Here is a 14,140-nt window from a genome sequence, read left to right on the forward strand (position 1 = left end):
ATTATTATTTCATGTTGTCCATTAGTCACATATATTGTTATTTAAATTTTATTGTTATTTGTATTTCAAATTATATGTTCGTATCAATATCTTTGTCATCAATTTGTATAGTGTTGTACTCACATATTATTGTTTTGTGCTTGTAATTATGTTTTTATTTCTTATTATTGCATCATGATTCTAATTCCCATAGTTGCTCAATATCGATTGTCTTTTATCCTCAAACAAAGCAAACAAGTATATTTTTTATTCAGTTTTTTATAATTGTTTATTTGAAAATCTCACAAAACAAAGGCAATGACTGATGTTTGGGAATTCGAGGAATTGTGCCCTACCGTACTGAGTTTTAGTTTTTCGTTGGACTAAATAATTGAGCATCTTTTGTAATTTTCAATGCATCATTTTTTGGAAGTCGAAAATTAATCGAGATTTCGAAGGTATACAATGTCGTGTTCAATCGTGCTGGATGTGATGCTGTATTCCTTTGAAATAAACGAATTTTGACGACCAACTTGTGCTATTCAAAATGTTTTAAAAGGAACCATATTTCAAAATATTTTTAAAAGTTTTAGATATAAGGACAGTACTTAATCAATTTGGTACCAATTTCGGGTGTAGTGAGGGTGCTAATCCTTCCTCATACGTAACCGACTCCCGAACCCCTTTTTTTAAAATTTTTCGTAGGCCAAAATGGATTTAAATGAAATAAAGTGTTTTATTAGGTGATCCAATCACACCTAAACAAAAGGATTGGTGGCGACTCCACATTTTATTTTAAAAGTCGATCCTCATTTTTCTCTAAAAATGGTTTCGACATTTATGTTTTTGAAAAATAAAATAAAAGATTAAATAAAAGAATTGCCTTTTTTTTAACTTGGTTTTTTTTTTTTGATATTCTATTGATCTCTTCTTTTTTTTCTTGTGTTACATGGTGGCTTTGGCTTTATAGCCGAATATTACAACATATTTTTCGTTTTTTTTTTGTTTTTTCTTTATCTTTGTTTCTGTTCTTCTTCTGTTTCTCTGTCTCTATTCTTTGTTTTTTGCAGGTGGTGGTGATAAGGATGGGTATGGGTAACAACTGAAGGCGTGCCTGCAGACGTGACAGAGGCAGCAACACTAATTACTTTAGGGTTTTAGTTTTTCTGATTAATTTTAGGTTTTGGACTATTGGGCTTTGGGTTGTTGGGCTTTATGAATCTTGGATTAGATGGTTTAGGTTAGTAGATTGGGTTTGTGTGGTTTAGGTTTGGGTTTGTATTTTGTAAATGGACCTCTCTTTTTCTAATGGACTTTTATTAATTTTTGTTTATCTATTTTTTTATTTTTTATTTTTTTGGTTTTTGATTTGGTTTGTTTAGGCCGGATAAAAAATGAGTCTCTACATATATAAGATAAATAAAACTAGTCTAAACTAAAAAAAAAACTACTATAAATAAGAATTAAGATGATAAAAAATAAATGAATAATATTTAATACAATGTAAATGGAGTTTTTAAATTCCACAAAATTAAAAGATTAACAAATGTCTTATAATTTAATTTCATTTTCTACTCAATTATTTAATTTACTCATTCCAATTAAATTAACCTTGTTTATTTCTTAGTTATACCAAGAAGCGCAATTACTCTAGGTGTTCTTGTGGTCTATCTCTTTAATCCTAAATGTTTTCTATTCGTGAAGTAGTTTAAAATTTAACATGCATATCATTCAAAGTTATATAGCGAGGGTGAATTGGATATATATATATATAATATGAGCTACAATAGCATATAATTATGTTATATGTGTATGACCATTATAAAATATCCATAATTTTGTAAGGTTATATGTATATGACTATTTATCTATTAATTACATCCTTATTAAACATTAAATCAAATCACTAAAAGTATTATGATTAAACTTTAAATCCAATAATATTGTTATATGTGTATGACCATTATAAAATATCCATGCTCCTATAAAGTTATATTTGTTCACTTTAATATTTTTATCTCAAAGTTTCATTATATTTTCAATAATGAAAATGATTGTCACTTATACCAAGAAATGACTCCATCATTTGTCCTAGACAAATAACTTATGACGCTATTCTATTTTTATAAACCATATACTGTCTTTAATGCGATACTTTTAATTCTTATGTGAGCTATGACTCTAGTTTCTATAAGCAACACTACATCATGTGAGTCATATACCTAATGTATAGATTTGGTGTCACAAATACATCAAAACATTTAAGTAAAAACACATTTAGCCATTTACTTAGTCAAGATTAAGGTAAGCATGAAATGAATATCGCAAGTGAAATAATCTTTAAATTTATTTAAGATTAATTCATCCAGAGTAGAATTTCAATGTGTTTTCAATTGAAATTAATATATTTATGTTTCTACTTGAGAGTTTGTCTTGTTCAAATAATGAAGACAAGCAATCTTTCCTCATGAAATTTTAGACAACATAGTAGCTAGCCCTTACATAAATCACTTGACAATCATGATTCCATGGGTTACGGAAGGCGCTGTGAGAGTGATCATTTCTTCCTCACGCTTAATGAAAACTAAAATTTTAGTTTTAATAGGATTAATTATAATTTTATTAAACTATGAATTCTAAATAAAAAAGATGGATAGTATTATTAGAGTAAATATATTAATAGATAGGAAATTTTAAGATTTATTGGTAATGGAGTATTAGGGTAAATAAATTTATGTGCGCAAGAGTTAGATTCATGAAGCGTTTAGATTCATGAAGCGTTGCAGATAGGTGGCTTTGAGAAAGGAGGAGAATGCAGGGTGAGTAGATGACCGTTTCTTTTGGACAGAATGATGGTGCAATGCAAGGTTGAGTATATTCCACCAAGGTCATCGCCACGCTTCAAGGCCTTCTGGAAAGTGACGGACTAGTATCTTTGTTATACCTTGTACGCAACGTTGCATAGATTACCGGACTTTTGTTTTTTTGGTTTGGTCGTTCAAAGTCCAGTGTCATTGATTAAGATTAAAAAATGTTGAACTTTACCTCAAATCTTATGTGGATATAATTAAAGTGCCGTGCCAACTAAAACTTCCCCCAGTCGCACCATTGTTGGAAGTTTCCTATGGTGACTTAACATCAACCTCACACAAATTTAATTTGATTTGATTTTCCATTCAAAATTCACAATTATTTGAATTTTATAATTAATTTTTATATATTTAAACTGAGAAAAATAGCTTACAAATATTATATAATTAAATTAAAAATACAGCACATTAACCACTCGTTATTATCATTTCCCCTCTTTGTTATAGAAAAATAAGAACCAAATTTCCTTTCTTTTTGTCTGGTCCTGACGATTCTTGAGATTCCATCATGCTCTGACTTTTCCAATTGATATGGGATAGCTTCGTCAATTTTGTCCACATTCCAGCGGGTTGTTACCTTCAAATCTATGATCATACAGTACCACATCTTTTAAACTGCCAACTGCCTCAGAAACTCTCTCTCTCTCTCTCTCTCTCTCTCTCTCTCTCTCTCTCTCTGTATGATCCCATAATCTTCATTTTTAAGAATCATTCTTGAAACTCACTGTGAGAAACATCCAATGATCTCAGCACTTTCTCCTACTCAACTCTTGCTCCTCATCTTTATAACCATCTCCTGGATTTTTGCAACAGTTGAAGCTCAAAGCAATGTAAGCGTAGGTGGTTTTCTATCTGCCGATGGTACAAACACGGCATGGCGATCCCCCTCCGGTGATTTTGCCTTGGGTTTTTATGCCATTCCGGGCCAAGAACATCTCTTCCTTCTTGCAATTTGGTATGATAGCATACCAGAGAGAACCATCGTCTGGTATGCTAATAATAGGGAGACTCCAGCAGTAGCAGCTCGAAATTCAAAGGTCGAGCTTACCGGGACTGGCCATCTTGTGCTTAAAGACCCTGGAAACAAAGAGTTGTGGAGGTCCCAAAGCCTCAATAATGATTCTCAAGTATCTCATGCAGCCATGCTTGATACAGGGAACTTTGTGTTATCGAGTCAAAACTCAGGCAACATATGGGAAAGCTTCAAATATCCAACGGATACCATGTTACCCTCACAAGAATTGGATGTTAATCAGAGTCTTTCATCAGCTCTGGCTGAAGCAAACTACAGTAAGGGGAAATATCAACTTCGTTTCAACCAAGGATCTTTCATACTTAACCAAATTGATATGTTCACCAAAAAACCTTACAATAATTATTATAGTTTCGGGGACGGTTCTCGGTTGATCTTCAACGGCACGGGGCGTATTCAATTTCGGAATTCAAGTGGAAGTATAATCAACCTTGCACCAATAAACACTGTTCCGAAACCAGAATCATACTACTACAGGGCAACACTTGGTTTTGATGGAGTTTTTACTCTCTATTCTTATCCAAGGAACCCCAGTGCTGGTGGTAGAAGCTGGTCTGTCTTGTGGTTTAAGCCGGACGATATATGCTCGAGCTTTGTCGACAGTACAGCTAGACTTGGAACTGGACCATGCGGATATAACAGCATTTGTGAGCCTGTCAATGGGAGGCCTAATTGCACATGTCCCCCTGGATTTTCATTTTTGGATGAAAAGAATACACACATTGGCTGCAAACAAGATTATACAAGCTCCGCTGAAGATTGCAACCCAGACGGATCCACCGTAGAGGAAGATCGGTTTGAATTCAGGTCAATATTATTTGCAGATTTCCCTTTCAGTGACTATGGCATATTGCAGCCAGCAACTGAGTTCGAATGTAGGCAATCTTGCCTTCTTGACTGTACTTGTGCAGTTGCCATTTTACAGGATCCATCTTTAAGTCCAGATGGAACTGGAACTTGTTGGAAAAAGAAATTACCACTCTCAAATGGGCGGTTTAACAGAGTAGATATTGACAGAACAGCGCTATTTAAGGTACCAAAGTCAAATGCCTCTAGGAGAAGCCCTGACACTCCTAAACCAAGTGATGAAAATCAGAATGCTGCTATTTTGATCCTTTCAGTTCTCCTAGGTACCTCAGCAATCTTCAACTTCTCCTTTTTAGCTGCAATTGCCTTGATATTCTTTTGCTTATACCGAAGACGGCTACAACACTTGGATGGTGTTCATAGTCATAGCAGAGGAGATTTAGAGACTAATCTGCGTTCATTCACATACAAAGAGCTTGAACAAGCCACAAACGGATTCAAAGAAGAGCTAGGAAGGGGGCTTTCGGCACGGTTTATAAAGGAGAACTGTCACCAAGCTACGTAAACTATGTCGCCGTCAAGAAATTAGAAAAGGTTGTACAAGAAGGTGAAAGGGAATTCAAAACAGAAGTGAAGGTGATTGGCCATACTCACCACAAGAATCTGGTGAGACTACTTGGATACTGTGATGAAGAACAACATAGGCTTTTGGTCTATGAGTTTATGGGAAATGGTTCATTGTCGAACTTCCTTTTCGGAGTGTTACGGCCTAGTTGGCAAAAAAGGTTACAAATTGCATCAGGAATTGCAAAAGGCCTCGCATACTTGCATGAAGAATGCAGCACACAGATCATCCATTGTGACATTAAACCACAAAACATACTCTTGGATGATTGTTTAACGGCCAAGATATCTGATTTCGGATTAGCAAAGCTGTTGATCAACAGCAAAACTCAAACGCTGACTGGCGTACGAGGGACGAAAGGGTACGTGGCACCGGAATGGTTCAGAAACTCCCCGGTCACAGTCAAGGTAGACGTTTACAGTTTCGGAGTGATGCTGTTGGAGATCATATGTTGCAGAAAATGTGTTGAAGTGGAGATGGATGAAGAAGCAATATTAACAGAATGGGCATTCGATTGCTACAATGAAGGGATGATGGAAAAGCTTGTTGAAAATGATGAAGAGGCCAGAAACGATGTTGGGAGATTGGAGATGCTATTGAAAGTGGCAATTTGGTGTGTGCAATATGAGCCAGTTTTAAGGCCATCCATGAGGACAGTGTCGATGATGCTTGAAGGTGCAGTCCAGGTTCCATCTCCACCATGTCCTTTCACACTCCATTCTATGTCTATGAAATATTAAAATGATGTAGCCTATTATCGTGTTTCTTTTTCAAGTTTGGTCCCGTAAAAGCTGGAATGTACAAATTTAATAGCTTTCATTTTTCAATAAATTGAGTTTCAAAAACCAGAAAATTTGATGCAAATCCTTCCACTGATTTACTGGTTACATTACATATATGGTAGACGGGGTTGAAGCATGTAACTGAGGTTATTTTGATTGTTTCAATTTTATTTTCTATAATTCAAATAGTTCCAAGATAGATCTTCGCAAAATTTAATTATTTTTTTGGAGTTAAAATTTTCTCATAATTGTACTGTACATATTCAATGCTGCTGTTGGTCAACATTTTCATTATTATTTTTCTAATGGGATAATTTTATAAGAATAAGTCACGATCCAGATTTCTTTCCTAAGTTTGCTTGTGCATTGTTAATTAAATGTTTATTTTTCAGCTAGAATAAAAAAAAAAGAAAGGGAAATGAAAAAGTTTGAATTTGGGTTTAATTATAAAACGCACCATTTTATTTATTATTAAAATATTGCTTATAAAAGAGTCATAGGTTACAATATCTTGAATTGGACATGCCATATATTGTCCATTGAACATTGGGTTGGAAGCCGAATGAGTTGATTCCCGACTGTGTATTTTGGAATTTAATGGACAATCCTTCAATTATTTTGGGGGTTGGCTGAATGGACAGTCCATTTACATTAATATTTTTGGACCATTGGACCTATTAAATAACATTACCTTCATCCAGCATGGAAGAAACAAAATGAACGGAAAGAATAAATGTCAAATATTTTTGAGTTTCATATTTTTTAATAATCATCAAATTTAAATCATATCAACTTAATTATTTTAATAAAAAATTATACATGAAATTTAATTTTATGCATAAATATAATATTATTTAATTCAATTCTCACAAATTATTAACACAATTATTGATATAATAGTATTTTATGTTCATATACTATATACATAAATAATTATATTTTATTCAGGTAAATTAATTTATTATTTTTATTGAATGGAAAACAAATGCCAAATGCATGTAAATTTCCCTTTCTAGCACATTATATTTTTCCTCTTCATATAAATTTAGTTTTATTCTAAACTCCTATTCTATGCTTTTCTTTTCCCAGATAGATATTCGTATTCTATTTGATATTTTCATAAAATTTAATATTTTTCAAAAATGAAAATTTATATTTAAGATAAACCATATAAATAGTTACTCAATTATAAAAAAACTCTCACTCAAAATAATAATGTTTACCATTTAAATACTCACGTTACATAGTTTGTTCATTTTAGTCACTCTTATTAAAAATTTTAACCAAATTGAATACCACGTGCCACAATCTACCATTCCATACTGCTTTAAACTAGTTTTAATCCCAATACCGATTATTAACCAAAATAAAACATTTTATTATTTTCTGGGTTTGATTGCCACAGACCCAGCACTGTCCTCCCGGGTCGACTCATCGTTGCTTCCCTGCTCTGCTCAGCCATTCGCACCGTAAAGAAACCGAGTAGAATGGTATGATGCAAGAAAGTACACTATCGTCATTAACAAATTGAAAATCAGATCAGAAATAAAAAACCTTTTACTTCAAATTTCTTGTTGGTACATTAATAAACCCCAAAATATTTAGTGTCGAAACCATTTTTTTGAAAACGGGGATCAACTTTGGTTTTGAAAACGAAAACGAACATGGGAGTCGCCACCGATCTTTTATTAGGTGTGATCGGACTACCTCATAATTTAATTGTTTTAAAATGTTTTGTTTTACTAAAACAACGATTTTAGTCTACGAAAATCGATAAACAGGTTCGGGAGTCGATTATGTACGAGGAAGGATTAGCACCCTCATAACGCCCAAAATTGGTACCAGATTGATTAATTAATGTCTTAATGTCTAAGATTTTAAAATATTTTGAAATATGGTTCTTTTTTTTAAACATTTGTGTGGTTCAAGTTGGTCATCAAAATTCTCTTGTTTCGAAGGTAAATAGCATCACATCCAGCACGATTGGACGTGATTCTTCATACCTTTGAAAATACAATTGATTTTTGATTCTCAAAGGCTTGCACGTTGAAAATTGCAAAAGGATGCCCCATGATTTAGTCTAACGAAGAATTGAAACCCAGCACGATAAGGAACGATTTCTTCGAATTTCCAAAACATCAAACATTGCCTTATTTGAAAATTTTTAAATAAACCATTGTAAACTAGCTCAAAACGCATTGGTTTGACTTAAAACAAAAGGGAACAATTTATCTTAGAACCAAGAGTTGAAAATTTCAAAGCCACATTTGCAAATAAAAGTGAAATTATAAATATGGCACAATATGCACAAATAATGTACTATACTTAGTGAATGAAAATAAAACAATAAAACAAATTAATAAATATATAATAGCAATGAGCACACATCCTATTTTGGAAAACATTACTAATCAAATAATGGAAATTAAAATATAGCTAATTAAAGAAACATATTAGAACAAAATATAACAAATTTCCAAACATAGACATATTAGAACAAAATATAACAAATTTCCAAACATAGATAAATAACAATTGAAATGATGATACAAAAGTCTAATAAACAACATATAATAATGCTATATAAAATAATATGAAAATTAAAACACAACACCTAATATACAAAACAATATGGCACCAAGAGCCGATATGGTATAAAACAATTAAAAAAAACTATTTGAAAAGTTTACACATGAATAATACTTGTTAGAATTTGAAATAACTTACATGTATATAAAAACTAGTAAAATATAAATGATTATTAAAATATATATTATGTAAAAAGAAATTCGAAATAAGTAATATATAGAATAATTTCAAATAAAACAAATTGATTTTACTAACGATATATGAAACTGAAAACTTAATGTACAAATATGCTAGTTTATGAAAGTGTTTAATATGAATAAAATATAAATAAACAGATTAGATACATAAATAAATTTAAAGTAAAATATATATATGCACAAGTAAATGAATAAGTAATAAAATAACAATAATACGGGTGAAAGTAAAAATAAAAAAGGAATTAATAAGCAAGTGAACAAATAAAAAAATAAAAAATAATACAATAAAAACTAATAAAGTTTAAATAAAAAATAAACAATCAATTTAAATTAATCTAACTACGAATAATTAAAGTAATATTAAAAGAATTAAAATTAATAATAACAAAAATAATAATAATAATAATAGTAATAAAAAAATGCTAATAGTGATATTAGTGATAGTAATAATAGAAAATAATAATATACATACTAATAACAACAATAATATGATAAATAGGAAATAATAATACACTAATAAGAATAATAATAGATTACTAATAAGAAAATACTAATATATTAATAAGGGTAATGATAATAAAAAGAATAGTAATGTATTAAAAAAGATAATTGTACGAGCCTAATTTGCAGGCCCAACTTAAACCTACCCAAAACCCATTACAACCCAAGCCCAATAGGCCCAAAACAATGTGGCCCAAACCTTTAAAGCAAAACAACAAGAATTTCAAACCCTAGGTGCGCCGCACCTAGGGTTTTCTGACTCCAACCACTGCCTCAGTGCTAGTGGCACCGCCACCACCGTTTGCCTGCCATACAAAAAAGAAAAAAATAGTAAATATATAGATGATAAGTTTGTAAATGGCTATAAAAAAGCCAGGTCTAGTACCATTGTGGGGATCGGCATTTTGTGAAATGAAAAAGCAATATTAGATTGTAAACAAAAAAAAACCACAATATTAGTCGGCAAAGAACAAGAGAAACGACATCAAAATAAACCCAAAGCCCTCGGAAATCAAACCCGTATCTAAGGTGATTTCCCTTTATTTTTTCATTTTTTTTCGAGTTTCTTTATATACATAAACATATAATATAAGTAAAAATGACATACATATACTAAACAAATATAAAAATAGAAAAAAAAGAAAGAAAATTTACCCTCGGGCAATTTCTGGCCACCGTGTACGGTGGCCGGAGCGGCGGGCGGCACGGAGGACGGAGACCGGTCCGGCAGTGGAGGCCTGGGGCTGAGAGAGAATTGGAGAGAGTGGGTCTCTGTTTTTTTTTTTGAGAAGAGGGGAAAATTGATTTATTTTGAGAAATTTTGGGCTTATATAGTGACCCAATACGGCGCCGTTTTGGGCCTAAACTCACAACACCAAAACGACGCCGTTTAGGCTTTGAACCGTGCAACCCGACCAGGCTGAGGGAGATCCGCGTGTTTTCTATCTGATGGGCTATTTACGCCCGCGGTCCTTCCGCATTTTTGATTCTTTTAATTTAGTATCTTTGCCCACTATTCTATTTTACAAATTTGACCCATAATTTTGTTGAGCTTTCCAATTGAATCCCCGACCCATCAGCTCGCTGGAATACGGACACGTGTCCAGATATTGGGTTTTTTGCTTGATTGGTCCTCAAACCTCGCGCGAATTTTCATTTTTATCCCCATATTTTTATTCTGTTTTAGTTTTCATCTCTAACTTCATTTTCATTTCAATTTAACCCCTAATCAGATTTATTTTAATTCTCCCTTCTTATTTCTATTCACTTATTTATTTCATTATTAGTTCATTATTTTCAATTAAGTCATTTAATTTGTCATTGTTACTTTATTTATTTTTATATTTTATCGTTCTCACTTAATACTTATATATATATATATTATATAATATTACTATTAGTTTAATATTATTGTTTTATTAATGTATTTGTATGATTATGTATGTATATACATTATATTCCATGTTACACATATATGTATTAGCCTTACTACATATATTTGTTCCTTTTAAGTATTATATATATTTTATGTATATTATATATTATATGTATACTTTATTTTATATATTACGTATATATTATGTATACGCTTTTAATATTATTTTTTATTTTGATTTTATTTTTTAAAACATATATTTATATGATATTATTAATTGTTCCTTTTCTTCTTTTTACATTATTATCATTTCTAATATATACGCGTGTCGTATATTCTTCTACATCTATTATGTATATATATATCATATTTTTATTACTTTAATCTAATATTTAATATATTTGCTTTTCATATTTCTATATTTCTTATTACTTCTATTATTACGTGTGTTTTGTTATCATCGTCATTTTATTTTGTCATCTTTTTATATTCATTTATTAATTTACTTGCGTATTCGATCATTTCATTTTCCTCATGCGCTTGTTTACTAGCCTTGTTATTATTTCACCTTTCATAATTGCTCGTATTATTACTGTCACACTTATTTTTACGCATTAGTATCATGGTTTGTTTTTATATCGCATCATGCTTTTTATTCGATACCATAAAATAATTCTTTCATAAAAAATGATATTCCGTATTTGGTAATTCGAGAAAATCATGCCCTAACTTACTGGTTTTCGATTTTTCTCATTTAACCTAAATAACGGAATACTCTTTTAAATCACTATACGAGTTTTGAAAAATGCTTATTTCGAAGATGCGAAGTGTTGTGCCCTAACTTACCGGGAATGACATTTTGTCATCTCGAAATAAGAATTTATTTTGAAATAAAGGCAATATTCAGTATTTGAGAATTTGAGAAAACGTGCCCTAACTTATTGGGTTTCGATTTCTCTCGTTTACTTTAAATAATCGGATACCCTCTTAATAAAATACACAGATTTTATAAAAGGCAAGCTCGTTCTCGAAAATTCAAGATGTTGTGTCCTAACTCACTAGATGTGACATTTCATATTTTGAGACGAGAAGGTCTTTAATATTTGAGCATTTCTTTTACAAAGAGGGATCGTATTTCAAAAGTCTTCCAAGTTTCCAATCTTCGACACTAAGAAACTAATTAATCAACTAGGTACCAATTTTGGGCGTATCGAGGGTGCTAATCCTTCCTCGTGCGTAACCGACTCCCGAACTCGTTTTCTGATTTTTCGTAGACCAAAAATTATCGTTTTAGTAAATCTTGACTTTTATTAAAATGATTAGGTGATCTGATCACACCTCATCAAAAAGATTGGTGGCGACTCCCTATTTTTCATTTTCATTTTTTTAAAATCCAAGTTGATTCCCGTTTTTCAAAAAATGGTTACGACAATAATAATAATAATAATAATAATAATAGAAAATACTAATGCGTTAGTATAAAAAAATGATAATCTAATAATAATATACAATATGATAAATAATAATAGAAAAGGAATAAAACATGAAAAATGTAAAGATAATAGTGGTAGAAGTAAAAATAACGCAGAAAATATAATGGTAATAATAATAATAATAATAACAATAATTTGGGTAATAAAATAGGAAAAATGACTAAAAGGGATTAAATCGAACTTGAAACAAAAGTTTTGGGGCAAATCCGGAGTAAATAAGAGAGAAAATGACTAAATTGCGTGCGAAAATAACCAGGAGGGACTAAAATGGACAATAACCCCTCCTTTCAAAATACGTAGCATAAGAGAGGATCAAAACGAAAATAAAAATAAATTACAGGGTAAAATTAGAAATAATGAAAAATTTAATTTCAAAACAATTAAAAAAGCGGAAGGGCTAAAAGTGAAATTAGCCTTTCATTGAAAACACGCGGATCCTAGGCCTGGAGCGGGTCGGGTCGCGAGTCTGCCAAAATGACGTCGTTTTGGGCGTTTAAGGCCAGTCCCAAAACGACGTCGTTTTGGTGGCCTATATAAATCTAATTTTTTTTTAAAAAAATTCATTTCTTCTCTGTTTTCAAAAAAAAAAAAAATTCTTTCCTTCTCTTTTTTCTCTGCAGAGGCCCCTGCTCCGGCGAGGGTTCCCGACCGGTCGCCACCGTGCACGGTGGCCGAAAATTAAAAAAGGTATAGATTTTTTTATTTTTTGCTATATTTATATAAAAATATATATATACTGTTTTTTTTAAAATATATATATATAGAAAATATGTATGTATGTGTAGTCGAAAAATGAAAATAAAAGAAAAAAGAAATGGGGACTTTGGCACCTTTGAATCTGTTTCTTTTTTCTCTTCAATGCTTGCTATTTTTTTTTTTGCATTCAAATATATGTTTGAAAACATTGATGTTACATTCACAATCTCCTGATTTTTTTTTCAAAATCCCTCATTTACATTCGATTTTGTGATGGCTTTTATAGCCTTTTTACAATTTTTTTTAATCTATTCTACTGTTTGTTGCTTCATCTTTGCAGGGTAGTTGACAACAGTGGAGCAGATGGCTGACAGAGGGGTGGCGGTAGGTGGTGGCAGAGGTCAAAAGGTCTAGGTGTGGCTAGGGTTTTTTTTCTTTTTTCTTTTCTTTTTCTTTTTTTTTTGATTATTGGTTTGGGCTAGGGTTAAGTTTTAGATTGGGCTTTAGGTTTGGGTTTGTTTGTAATTAGGTTTAGGGGTTATAAAATGGGCCGGACATATTGGGCTTGTAACATTTAGTACCTCTGCATTAGAGACCAACACACCCCTAACACTGATACTACATATTTAAACATTAAATTGAAGATTATTATCATAGCACCAAAATTTTAAACTCTATAAAAGTTTTACTTTATTAATTGTATGCCCATTCTGACTAACAAAATCATATGCAGAATATATTTCCATCCATTCCTTAAAAGGAGCAAACAAAAATCTTGCTACTTTATTTTGCTGAAGTTTTACAACTTGAAATTTGTTCTCCTGGATATAGGATCCTTCATCCAGCACTGCCTTTATATGTAGCAAAAACAACTCACAATGGCCAACATACAAATTGTATATGCAACAAAACCTAGCATATATCATTTTATTTTTTGCAGCAGCTGCTGAGACACCGAGAACGAAGCGATGAAGTCTTTCAGATCTGCGATTCTCTGGAATCTCGGTTTCCTATCGGTTTTAAAATTTTAAACCAAGTAGAATGTTTTATTTTGGTCAATAATTTGTATTGGATAAATTATATTTTAGTCCTTTAAGGTTTAAAGTGGTATGCAATGGTAAATTTTTGCCATGTGGCATCCAATAGTTGGTCCACATGTCAAAAAAAATGATATGTTAGATTTTCATTAGAGT

At 31.5% G+C, this 14,140-nt stretch overlaps 1 pseudogene; it reads left to right on the forward strand.

Moving 5' to 3' along the window:
• Positions 1–3,458: 3,458 nt before the first annotated feature.
• LOC107916873 (G-type lectin S-receptor-like serine/threonine-protein kinase LECRK4) lies at positions 3,459–6,215 on the forward strand (annotated as a pseudogene).
• Positions 6,216–14,140: the final 7,925 nt, after the last annotated feature.

The sequence above is a fragment of the Gossypium hirsutum genome, chromosome A01 (assembly GCF_007990345.1).
Source record: "Gossypium hirsutum isolate 1008001.06 chromosome A01, Gossypium_hirsutum_v2.1, whole genome shotgun sequence".
Classification (NCBI taxonomy): domain Eukaryota; kingdom Viridiplantae; phylum Streptophyta; class Magnoliopsida; order Malvales; family Malvaceae; genus Gossypium; species Gossypium hirsutum.